Below are 13,543 nucleotides of genomic sequence, written 5' to 3' on the forward strand. Positions count from 1 at the left end.
ACTGACTAGAGCAGATTAAAAGGCTTATAAAAATAAAAAGGTATCTTCTTGGCACTAAATAACATATTTAGTTTATTTAATTAATTTATAATACCACTATATCATTAAAAATATAGAGAAAGATATAGATAAGCAATGATAAGTGCCAGACAAGCCTCCCTGATGAAGGCATTCTGTAGCTGAGGTGCCACCACTGAGAAGGTCCTTTCCCCAGTATCCCCCTGTCATACCTCATCTCTTGGCAGGGCACCCTAAAAAGGTCTTCAAAAGATGATTTTATGGCCTAGGTTGGTACATAGGAACAGCCTGCTGGATCAGGCCAACTAAATGCCTGTAGGAAACTGGTAAGCAGCACAAGAACACTCCCTTCCTGTGACTTCCAGCCACGGGTATTCAGAAGCATTACTGCCTCTGGCTATGGAGGCAGAACAGAGCTGACATGGCTAGTCTCCACACATTAATCTTTCAGGTACTCTGGTCTCAAGTCGTAAAAGGCTTTAAAGGTCAACAACAGCACTGTGCATTCGGCCTCAAATGGACAGGGAGCCACTGAAGTTGGCTCATCACCAAAATGATACTGTATAGTCTAAGGTGCACAAAGCATTTGCCGAATCATCTTTATATATGAACTGCCAGTGACCTATTGTAATATGGTTTTATCTGTTAAGCAACTTTCAGTAATACTACTACTATTCCCTCCCTCCCTGTTTCCTGTTAATTTCTTCTAGTGGTTACTAGAACGATTATTCACTATAAGTAAACAGGTGGGGAGAGAATCTACCCTCAGTGACAAATTGGTTGTTTGGAATTTGGGATGTGGTATACAGTATATGATCAAATTTAATAAATATTGTCAGTTTTTCGACGCCTCTTTCTTTATCCTGAGTACTGTATAGTGTATTTGAAATCAAAGATTTAGGATCTTGTTTCAGTCATATGTGTTGGGTCTTCTAAGCATTGCATTTATTATGGTGAATTATGTTTCTGATAAGGTTTTGCAATATATGTTTGTAAGGTACGCTAATGCATGGAGAAAAATTGTAATGATTCGAACTATTTAAAGTTACTTGTATGCCTTTATAGGAAGCTTAAACTTTTCTATAGCCTGCCTGTGTCTCTTCATAGTTCTGTTCTTGACCTTCATTTTTCCACCCTAAGCTACACAAAAGGTCTCCTACTACCTGTCCTTTCTACTTTACTTTTTCCTGTGTCTGGATAATCACCAGAAACTTACTTGGTTCTGTGTTTTTCTCCTGCAAATTCTTCATGCATTGTATATGTAACAAAATGTATTAATATTCCTGCCTTGTTACCCCCATCTTTATCATTTTGCTTTTCCTTATATTGTGTCCGTCAACGTTAAAATTGAGGAGGTAAGCTCCTTGTTTGAGGGGTCTACTGCTTTTGCTTATTTTATTGTTTAAAGCATCTACTATATCGATGGCACTATATAATAACTGTAAAGCAAAATATTAATCACAGTGAGATTCCAGGAATATTGCTAGAATATTGCAACAGCTTGTATTAGGACCTTGTAGAAGAAAGTCTGCCTTCCTCCCATTATATTCCTACCTTAAATTCACCCTGCAACTACATAGATAGCGTGGAAATAATGTGTTTAATTTGTCTGTTTTTGTCATGCATGCCAGATGTTTCTGCAGAGTCTGCGAGGCATTACCATCAATTCTGAATAGCTTTCTGGGTTACAGCGTTGTAATCTGTTGCAAAGTCTGTTGCCTAGTCTGAAAATGTTTACCACCTAAAAATTAACTTCTTCTAGTCTTTCTCTTCTTAAACACATGTTTGTGACCTTTACAAAAGAAGGCAACAAAACTTACTAGCCCACCTGCCCTCATGTACCAAGTTGATGATTAGTGCCTAAAAGGGAATGGGGTATTTCATTTGTATCATCAGCAAATCGCGGGTGAAAAATCCCTTTAGGCCAGCAAGTTTGGAAATTTGTTGTTGTTTAGTCGTGTCCGACTCTTTGTGACCCCATGGACCAGAGCACGCCAGGCACTCCTGTCTTCCACTGCCTCCCGCAGTTTGGTCAAACTCATGCTGGTAGCTTTGAGAACACTGTCCAACCATCTTGTCCTCTGTCTTCCCCTTCTCCTTGTACCCTCCATCTTTCCCAACATCAGGGTCTTTTCCAAGGAGTCTTCTCTTCTCATGAGGTGGCCATAAATATTGGAGCCTCAGTTTCAGGATCTGTCCTTCCAGTGAGCACTCAGGGCTGATTTCCTTCAGAATGGATGGGTTTGATCTTCTTGCAGTCCATAGGACTCTCAAGAGTCTCCAAGTTTGGAAATATGCTGGCCACAGATCATGTAACCTTGATTTCAGAAACTATATAATCACAACATAAACTGGGTCAGTGAGTCAAAAGCAGGCTAGCAAACATCCTGCAGGTGACCAGGCAAATGTGAGTTGCCTTCAACAGGGAAGCTTTACCCACAAAGGAAGTTGGTCCTTGCCTTGCATTCTCTTTTCTTCTGTAAGAGAACCAAACTCTAGAGGAGATGAATGTGACCCCATTGACTATCTGTTAAAGAACCGGTTTGGGCACTCCTGTGTGAATGCTTAAGAGTGGTTCTGGATAACACCAGCTGATTAAAAGAGTTAAATTCATCTCTGTGTTAAAAAAGCTGTATCCATCCTACCTCTTTCAAGGATTCTCAAACTTGCCTCCACACAAGTAAAACTCAGCTCAGTGCAGATCCTGGGACCTGGCAAACAGGGACAAGGATTGCTGGAGGAGACTGAAGAGAGTGAGCTTGTGTCTTTTGGTTTTTTTTTAAAAAATAATATTTATTACTTTTCCAACAATTTAAACACACACACACACAAAAAGACAACACAATACAAAGACACTACATAACACTAACACATTAAACTAACAAAACAAAAACCGTTTAAAACACATCAAACAATTTCAATATTTTATCTTTCATTCACTTATTTCAATGACCTATTCACACCTCCCTTTTTGTATTCCACTTCTGTTAATTGTTTCAGCAATTCCTTTCCCTCTTCCTCTGTTTTCTATCCTATAATTATCTTGACACATTCTAACCTTATTTTTTTCCTTTAATACTCTATTAATTTATTTATACTTAGTTCCTTATAACATTTCTACTAAAGCCATTTAACTTCATTCCAACATTTTTCTAACATTCATTAATTTTACAGTATTTCTGTAAATAGTCTTTAAACTTTTGCCAATCTTCTTCCACCGACTCTTCTCCCTGGTCTCGGATTCTGCCAGTCATTTCCGCCAGTTCCATATAGTCGATCAACTTCATCTGCCATTCTTCCCGGGTGGGTAAATCTTGTGTCTTCCAATACTTCGCAATAAGTATTCTTGCTGCTGTTGTTGCATACATAAAAAAAAAAGTTCTATCCTTCTTTGGCACCATTTGGCCGACCATGCCCAGGAGAAAGGCCTCTGGTTTCTTCAGGAAGGTATATTTAAAAATGAGCTTGTGTCTTTTGGAGCCTGAGGGTATGTGTGGCTGATTGCTATGTGGGAACACAGGATCTGAGGGGGGGGGAGGAGTTACAGCTCAGAGGAAGCCAGGCTGAGGGAGGAGTTAGCAACCAGCAGCAGTCAAGCTTAGCTCAGTGCAGATCCTGGGATCTTGCAACCAGAGCTCACATACAGGGGCATTTGCAAGGACGTTTAAGGGGAAGGCCCAGAGTTCTGTCTCTTGGTGTGCAAAGGACCAGAGACATGGAGGGCAAGGGAGCTGTTGCAGTGACCTGTAACACCTGTGGCATGTTTGTCATTCTGCCAGAGAACAAGCAACAGTACACTTGTAGCTAGTGTAAGCTGGTTGTCATGCTGGAAGAGAAGGTGCAGCAACTTGAGGCCCGCTCTGCACTTAGGCAGGAAGAACCAGATGCACAAATATAGGATGGGGACACCTGGCTTACTAGCAGTACATGTGAAAAGGATCTAGGGGTCTTGATGGACCACAAGCTTAACATGAGTCAACAGTGTGATGCAGCAGCAAAAAAAGCTAATGCTATTCTAGGCTTCATCAACAGAAGTATAGTGTCCAGATCAAGGGAAGTAATAGTACCACTGTATTCTGCCTTAGTCAGACCACACAGAATCCTGTGTCCAGTTCTGGGCACCACAATTTAAGAAGGATGTTGACAAACTGGAAGGTGTGCAGAGGAGGGCAACCAAGATGATCATCAAGGGTCTGGAAACTAAGCCTTACGGGGAGCGCTTGAAGGAGTTGGGAATGTTTAGCCTGGAAGAGAGGAGACTGAGAGCAGATATGATAGCCATCTTCAAATATCTTAAGGGCTGTCACATGGAGGGGGGAGCATGCTTGTTTTTTCCTGCTCTGGAGGGTGGGACTTGAACCAATGCCTTCAAGTTGCAAGAAAGGAGATTCCGACTAAACCTTTGGAAAAACTTTCTGACAGTAAGACCTGTTCAGCAGTGGAACAGACTCCCACGAGAAGTGGTGGACCCTCCTTCCTTGGAAGTTTTTAAACAGCGGTTGGATGGCCATCTGTCATGGATGCTTTAGCTGAGGTTCCTGCATTCCAGGGGGTTGGACTAGATGACCCTTGGGGTCCCTTCCAACTCTTAAGATTCTATGATTCTAAGTCCTTTTTTCACCTTCAGCTCAGGGCCATTTTTCATTGTAGTTCATAAGTACACACTTGCTATCCTTTGTATACTCAGGGCCTGTTTACCGATCCAGGGCCTGCTGTCTTCAGAACAATTCTTGCCTAAGCAACCAGAAATTCCAGGGTGCTTCAAACACACACCCTTGCTAGCTTTCTTTCAGGATCCGTAGCTTCTCTAAGAAGCACTGAGCTCCACCTACAAAAGGTACTAGCCCCACAGCTGTTCACTTTAGTAAGCAGAGTAAGATTTTTTCAGTTAATCTCCTTGCTCTGAACTTGCAGAAGCCTTGGGATGATCTCTGAATTGTTTAAAGAAAGATGAAGCCAAAAACAGTTCCGGGGTTATTGATTCAACATAAGCTCTCATACGGACAAGCCTTCAGCATCTCATCTCCACTAATAACTGGATCGAACCTTCAGCAGCAAGCTGACTTCCCCTGCCATCCAGATTCTGTCTGTATGTGGCTCAGTTGGACTTACTGAGCTTTTCCTGCCTAGACTATGATGCTTCCTCTCTTGCTTGGTTCCAGATCCCCCTATGCTTTGGGGGAGGGCAGCAGTTGTCCTATACCTTTGACTATAAACATCAAAACAGTTTGCACTTTTACATTCAGGCTGTGCATTGGGAGCGGCATCCCAAAACTGAGCTCTTGGGTTGTGCAGTTTTCTCTGTGCTTGCAGGTTTCATGCACAAATGACTTGCAAGGGATTCCTCTTACTGCAGTGTCAGGCCTCATTCTGCCTTATTTCATTGATCAAACTGTAGAGACAGAATGTGTAATAACAGCAGAAAGGAAAGCTGCCTCCTGCTGCAGCCTTAAACCGAAACCTGATTGCTCATTATTTGTTTCCTCCCAGATAACGTAACGGAATGAAGATTGTATTCCTGAGGCTACCGCTGTTAGACAATGGGAGGGACACACACACACACACACACACACACACACACACACACATATATAAGCCACGGTAAATCTTGACAGATTTAGGATTGTAGGAGAATCTTGCTGCTTTCTTGGATAAGATTTTTCCTCTATAACCCCATCTTTAAGGGTACCCAAGCCTCATTTTGAGTAGGTCAAGCTGCAAAACTCTTTGAAGCTCACATAATGCTGCTGTAGTGCAGATTTGAAATGTAGGGCAATCATTCCCCACTCCACCTTTATTGTATGCAAAGACAAAGAAACTGACTGAAGGGGACAGGTGCGGAGCAAGCAGATTGCCTCTCCATCAGTGATACCTCCTGCTGTAGCTCCCATGTTTCTTCTGCTATGTTATGACTGTCTCATTTGTTCCAGCTCTTTTCTTGCTGTCCACCCCCTCTTCCATGCATTTGTGAAGCCATGTTTTAAGGGCTGTATAGAATTTAAAAACAACCAGTTCCCACTGAAGGGCTTTCAGCTCCGTCTAATAGGCAAGGCAATAACGTTTGCAGGGAAGAGAGGCAGAGACAGGCTTTGATTATTGAGCAGTGAGGATGGGCTAGGAGAGTGAAGTGAGGTGAGGGTGGCTTAAGAAAGGCTTTGCAAAGGAAGAGGAACTGTGTCAGCATTGTGTATAGGCACTGTGTATGATAGTAGAAAGACACAGAGGTGGGCGTGGGAGAAGGAAACAAAGGGAGCCAACACAAGCTGGATTTGCACAGGCTGAAGGGAGTGGATAATGCCAGGAAAGCTTCATGAAGAATTGAAGCTGCTGTAGAGCAAAATCAGAAACCCAAGTGAGCAGCACAGAGGCTAAAGATGAACCTCAAGAATAAAATAGGGAGGTACAGTACAGCTAGAAGGCAAGATGCCCATGGAAGAAGAGACTAAACAGGAGGTGATGGTCTGTTGACTAGGGATTCAGAGTGCAAAGAGCAGGCTGTGGAGATTCTGAAAAGGAGGGAAGTTTTTGGCTTTGGCTTCTTAGATGTGGGAAAGGAAGGTAGGCAGAAGCCACAGTGGTTGAGAATGGAGGAAAGGCTGCTGACAGTGGCAGGAGAGGGTGGGGTTCAGGTGAAAATCTGAGTTTAGTCACCACTGTGTAGCAGGCTGCTTCTAAAAAGATTTCTAGGTGCTTTTCACAGTGGTTTTTTGGGGAAAAGGAATGGTGAAACAATAGAATTTATTCCTAGAGAACTTAATGGCTGAAGAGGATATAAGAGTTTTCTAATTTAACACATAACACCTTTCAAAAATTTCTAGGGTGGTTTACAACAATTCATAAAATGCAATAAAGTAGTGGTAATTAATTTTTAAAAAATGGCAACAGTAAAAGAGGCAGTACAGTAGAACATTGACGTACCACCACCCCTACTCGTGAACAATCCGACTCGCGACCACAGCAAACCTGGAAGTAAATACTGGGTTTGCTGTGATTCGCGCATGCGCAGAAGTGGCTTCTGCCAACTGCATATGTGCAGAAGTGGCTGCTGCTATCTGCACATGCGCAGAACAGCGCTGCCGCCAAATGTGCATGCGCAGAATGGCGCTTCTCCCAGCAACCCGGATCGACTCACAAACGGACCTCTGGAACAGATTCCGTACATGAGTAGAGGTTCCAGTGTACTAAGAACAGTCACAACAGAAATAAAAGCGCAAATCAAAGGTTAAAAGCCTAGGAAGATAAAATGGTACTAGTATACCTGAAAGACACTTTAAAAATACATTTCTAAAGGAGCTAATATGTTGGCTTGAGTTTCAGACTAGACTTGGGTTCTAATCCCTCCAGACCAAAAAAGGTGCTGGATTACCTGTCATAGGATTTTTCTGAGAATTAAATGGGAGGGAGAACCATGTACACCAGTGGATATATGAACAGTGAGCCTCCCTGGAGTGAAAATTTCACAAAGGGGTAACCACATCTCTCTATTGCTGCCTACCTTATTTTGGATTGTAAGTGCACCCAGAGAAGAGCCTCTGAGGAAGATCTTGCTGTGCAGACAAGTTGATGTGGCAAATTATGCCATATAATGCTCTAAAGTACATGCCTCCATAGACTAATAAACTACCTACCAATAGTTGGTTGGCATCCATCTGTCTCAGGAGACAGTGGAAGAATGCACCTTCAAGGGTAAAGTCAAACTGCCGGAGAGGTACAGCAACTGCTGTGTCTGTAGAGACTGATATGGGAGAGACATGTTTTGTTGCAGCTGGGGCAGATGAAGGTGTCCGGTTGTGCCGATGAAGGTGTACCATGGCGTTTCTTCTTTCTGTGCTCCTCCTAGTGGTCATTCCTCTGGCCTCTGTGGATACACAACCTGGCTGTCACCAGGCACTGTGGTCGTCTGCAAAGGATTCCCACAAGGTGGTGTTCATGTTGCCAGCCTTCATGTCATGTTTGCAGATATCTTTCTAATGCAGAGTTGGTCTGCCAACAGGACTGCTGCCTGAAGCCAGCTCCCAACAGAGCATGTCCTTGAGGATCCTTCCATCTTCCATTCTGTGGACATGACTAAGCCAGCATAGATGTCGCTGAGACAGGAACGCATTCATGCTGGGAATGTGGGCTTGGGAGAGCACACATATGTTTGAAACTCTGTCCTGCCATGGGATGCCAAAAACCTTCCTGATGCAGCGCATGTGGAAGGCGTTGAGGTGTCGCGCCTGACAATTGTTAGTTGCCAGTGGGTCACTTCCATAAAGCAGCGTGCTCAACACGCAAGCCTGGTAGACCTTCATTTTGGTGTTCGTCACTGGTATCATATTCTCCCATACCCTTTTGGAGAGGTGAGCTGTTGCCATAGCTGCCTTTCACATATGCTTGGCCAGCTCAGCATTATTGGAGAGGTTGCTGGTTATGGTGGAGCCCAGGTAGATAAAAATGGCTACCACCTCAAGCATGTGGTCACCATTGCTGATGTGTGGAGTGATGGCAACCCAGGCTGATGGTAAGACCAGACTCCATGCAGGCTTGGGCAAAACAGTTGAGTCTCTGTAGAGCAGTGGTTGGCAAGGTTTACCTCACCTGGGCTGGTTCACTCCAGTGGAGATCCCTCCGTGGGCCGGATTGTGTGTGCGCATGAGCATGTGCGCCCGTGATTTACGGCGCTTGTGTCTGTGCAAACATGTTTTTCGGTGTCTGCGCATGCGCAGTCACGATTTCTGGCATCGCGGAAGTGAGTCCCTGCGCAGGCAGCTCGGTTTGGGGCGGCTCATGGGCCGGTTAAACGACCCCTGTGGGCAGCCTTAGGTTGCCTACCCCTGCTGTAGAGCTTCCTCAGTGTGCTGTCAAGGCTGCGTCATCTGCAAACATCATCTCTTGGATAACGGCCCACTACACTTTTGTCTTGGCGTAGAGACGTGCCAGGTTGAACAGAATCTTGTTGCTCCTTTAGTGGATGTACACACTGTCTTCAGTTGAGCACCACCAGGGAGAAGAATATATCAAAGAGAGTTTCACTTCGTTGTTTATAGGGAAGGCATCTGAAATTATTAGCCATTTCGTTTTGGCACCCACACCCTAGGTCCCAGGAGCCACATGGCTCCTAGCATTCCTGTCCCAGTTTCTAACACTGGTGTTGTGGTACTTTCCTTGTCATTTGCCAAGGACACAGGAGAATCATGCTCACTGCCTTGGGCTCCGTTGAGGAACAGTAGGATAATTTTGTAAGATTTTTTTTAATTTTAAAAAAACATCCCTGCGACTAAACAGAGCCTTTCCACTTCCCAGGACCATATGTCACTGCCTTTGATTGTGCAGCCTGCATGCCTCATATTTGCTTAGGGGGGAGTGTTTGTAAAATGAAGCACACCAAAGAGAAATCTATCTGCTCATGCAGTGTCACAAAGCAAGATCACTTGCTTGAAGACATAAGTGTCCAGAACACTCTGGAAGCAATGGCTAGTAGCTGCAGAGCAGAACAGTGTCCTTTTATGACACGGAAAGTTAATGTCCAAGAGGTGTTAGACAAGTCTAAATTGTAATGTATTTGTACTAAATTTGTACCATAAGAAATATGATACATGATCTACTGCCATTTATAAAATTGAGACTTAAAAAGCCATGTTTTCTTGCCTTTTGTACATTCTCTCACATCTCTCACCTTTGCTGTAAAAGTGAGATTTTAAGAATTTGGTTTAACCGATGCCTGAATGCAGTATGCACAAATGTATTAGAAAATATTTTTAACACAGAGTATAAAGTTAAATATATTTATATTACATACAGATATCACTTAAACCAATTTATTTTATTGTCAGTAGGCACATAATAGAACCGACGTTTTAAAATAAAAAAGATATAATTTTAATGTGATGATTCTCTTCTGACTTTCGTTTCATTCTACTTAATCACTGGTTTGTCTACTCTGTGAAGTGTCCAAATATTGTTTGGCTGTTCTGTCAGGAAAATAATAGGTAAGTGTAAATGACAGGAGAGATAGGAGAGATGCAGCAGGCTCCAATACTGGGGCAAGCATGCAAGAGTCAGAGTATCAGATGTCAGTGGCCAAACAAAGGTATTTTTGCATATTGATCACAGGCAATCTTCCACCCACAGTCTGAAGTAGTATAGTTGATTAACAGTTATACCATGTGTGGGATTTACTGGCCTGGTCAGGGAAAACCTGGATGTATGGGAATGCGATAGAAAAAGCAGCGAAAACAGCTAAAAAAAGCTTAAAATCACTTTTTGAAATATGGTGTAGCCAGGATTGTTGGTTTTTTTGGCGGGTAGGTTTTTTTGGTGGTGGACAGAACCTCTGATTTCTACTTATTTTTTGGGGGGCAGCTGCCCCCCTGACCCCCCCGGCTACACCCATAGGGGGGCACAAGAAGGAAACAAGGTTGGGAGGGAGCTACGATCAGGAAAAGTTTGGGAAATTCTGGTCTAGACTAGGTTTTAGAAGTATAACTTGTCAAGAGACAGGTTGTTGAGACCCAGTGGATCATGTATCATGGTCCCTTTCCTGTGATATGAAATAAGACTTGCCTAAAAATGCCCTTGATAAGCATAACTCCTGTTGAAAGGCTCTAAGCAAGATGGTTCAGCAGCTTTCTTGCTCTTTCAGGAACAGCTTTGAGGCTTAGTGGATGATAAACTGAACATGTTAACAGTGTGTTGCTGTTGTTCCAAAAGCTGCCCAAGAAAGCAGTGCAATATTTTGGTGGAGGCTTTCAAGAGATGTTTGCACAGATATATATCAGATACACTTGGCTTCCTTCAGCTATGCTTACATACAGGATGCTTTGATGTGGAAAAGGGATGTTGTAGACAAGATGATCTAGAGTTAAAGTTCGGTTTATTGGGGAATTGGAATGCAGAAAGGGGAGGTATGGGGAAGTCGGAGAAGGCTCCTGTGGGTCCCTCTGTATCTGCTGGTGTCATGCTGATGACCCTGTACCCTAGAACAACTCAATCAGTACCTCTCTGCTAGATCTTGGTAGCAAAGATGGATTGAGAGGGCATGTGGTTGGCCTAACGCAGCAGTCGGCAAGGCTTACTGGGCATGGGCTGGATTACTCCCATGGAGATCCTCCATGGGCTGGACCGGCGCAGCGCGATGCCAGAAATCGCATCTGCGCATGTTTGCAGCACCGGAAATTGCTTCTGCCCATGCCCAGACGCTGAAAATTGTGCCTGCGCAGAAGCGATTTCTGGTGTCTGGGCATGCGCAGAAGCGATTTCTGGAGCCGTGGAAGACAGTCCCCGCACCACCCTGTGCTGGTTTAGTGCAGTGCGCGGGGACTCACCGAGCGGGTGGCTCAGTTTGGGGCGGGTTGTGGGCCGGTTAAACGGCCTCTGTGGGTTGCTTCTGGCCCATGGGCCGCAGGTTGGGGACCCTTGGCCTAACCCCTGCAGACATGCATGCTGCACCATCAGGCCATGCTAGCTGAAACATCCTAGGAATTCTGAACAAACGGTTCCTTAACACCTCCACTAGAAGCTGTGGCTTTGTGTTTGGACTGGATGTCAAAGTCTTTGCCCTCAAGGTGGTTTACAGAACTTGGCACTGCCAAGTTTCCAGACGACCTCTCTGTGGTTTAAGAAGTCCTCTCACTGCTCTAAAACTTCTGCTGGGTGGTTCAACGAGGATGCAGCGAAGCTGGAGAATTAAGTCCCCACCCCCACCCCATTGCCAAGCTCCTCCCAGAAGATTAGCCTGCGTAACACTATTAATAAGCATGTTCTGTAAAAGCAGCTGTACCTTGTCTTAAGCCACAAACAGGCATGTGGTCTTTGCAAGTATGCTAAGTTCATGTTGCTCCCACTGCAGACAAGGCTCTCTTCTCCTGTAGCAATTTGTGCTTTGTACGCCACTGTTTGAGTGGTGTATGCCATGGTAAATGTGGAGGGGAGATAGGCATTCCCAAATACCCAGGAACACAAGGCATGTGTGTACTTGGCTGCCACAGTTGGCCATGAGTCTCCGGCAGCTTTCCACTGCTTGTTGGAGACACGTATCTCCTTTTTATACTATGTTCCTCACAGCAATCGCTGTGAAATTTCAAATGTGAGTTAGCTCTGGGGGTGCATTGTCTAGTCATAGCTCATTTGAACTTGCTGTTTGCTTCAAGCGTAAAGCTTTCTGCTTCTAAGGGGTACAAGACGGTTTCTGTAGGAAACAACTTCTGTGATGTCTCACTTAATAGATTGATGTGATAGATAGGAAAGAGAGAGGGTGCCTTAAAGAATTTAGACACCCCCCCCCAAAGGAGAGGGAATGGTCACTGTATATGATATACGATGTAGAAAACTTGATGTATCTAATTAAATCAGTATTACATTTCTCCTCTATCATTTACAAGTACTCCCATGTTAGAATATAATGAAGTTTTCTGAATAGAATCAAAACACTGTTGAGTTCATGAATCTTCCAGGGTTTCATTTTTTTCCAGCTCCTTGAGGATTTTCATGTAGAACTGGAGCTTTGGGGGGAATTAATAGCTTGATTCTCATAGTTTGATAGCAACTATTTGATTTTGCCTTAGAGATCTTTCTATGCAAGAGTCTGTATTGTAGATGTACAGTGCTAACATGCATAATGTAGTTCAGTTCTGTGGAAACTGTAATGTAATGAATGAAGGAACAATTTCTTCAAATAAGGGATGTTCCTTTGTGCAGTGGACATCTCTCCTGCTTTTGCCTTACTCCAGGGGGGGGGGGGAATCAAGACCCTGGTGGAACAGCTGAGCATGCTTCCCTGTTCCAGCAGACAAAAGAAAATCTCCTGGCTTTTGCAACAGCTTAATTATAATGCTGAATTCTGCCCTTGAGAGAATCTCTTCCTTTGAAAACATTCTGGATCATTTTCTAATTTAAACAGTCAATGCATTTGAAAGGTAAATTATTAGCTTCTCCTAAATAAATATACATGAAAATGGGCATTTTAAGTTTGCATTTGGCTCCCAACCTATTCACTGAGTTGTTTTTGTTGAATTGAAGTGAGCATCTTCAAATGTTGAAGTACCCTAGAAATGTAATTACAGTCTGAAAGTAGGGAGGCTGCCAGTGGCATTTAGAATGGCTGACTAACATCCATTTCACAGACCAGTTCTCTGGTGGGGTGGGGGGTTAGTTGGGCATGTGCTGTCAGCACTCAAAGCAGCTCAAGCCCAGGCAAGTGCTTGCTTTAGCATGGTGGAGCTTCCAACTAGATTTCTTTGAATAATTGACCCTCACACCATATCAGAAACCCATGCAGAAGTTTCAGGGGTTGTTTGAGTAGCTTCTGTTCAAGAAGAACATATGTGGAGCCTCTTTGGACCCACAGAATTAAGTTTCATGGATCTTTGGGACCAGGCAGGACCTTCTATAGTGCTGTGCTGGTTTTAAAGTAGCTGGCACTCTAAGGCTGGCACTCTAAGGCAGGCATAGGCAAACTTGGCCCTCCAGATGTTTTGGGACTACAACTCCCATCATCCCTAGCTAACAGGACCAGTGGTCAGGGATGATGGGAGCTGTAGTCCCA

At 43.9% G+C, this 13,543-nt stretch overlaps 1 protein-coding gene across 7 annotated transcripts in view; it reads left to right on the forward strand.

The window, feature by feature from the left end:
* The window catches only part of GPATCH8 (G-patch domain containing 8), a 79,823-nt gene that overhangs the window by 3,888 nt on the left and 62,392 nt on the right, over positions 1 to 13,543 (forward strand). The gene's annotated exons all lie outside the window — the stretch shown is intronic.

The sequence above is a fragment of the Podarcis vaucheri genome (genome assembly GCF_965113315.1).
Source record: "Podarcis vaucheri genome assembly, chromosome: 13".
Taxonomy (NCBI): Eukaryota; Metazoa; Chordata; class Lepidosauria; order Squamata; family Lacertidae; genus Podarcis; species Podarcis vaucheri.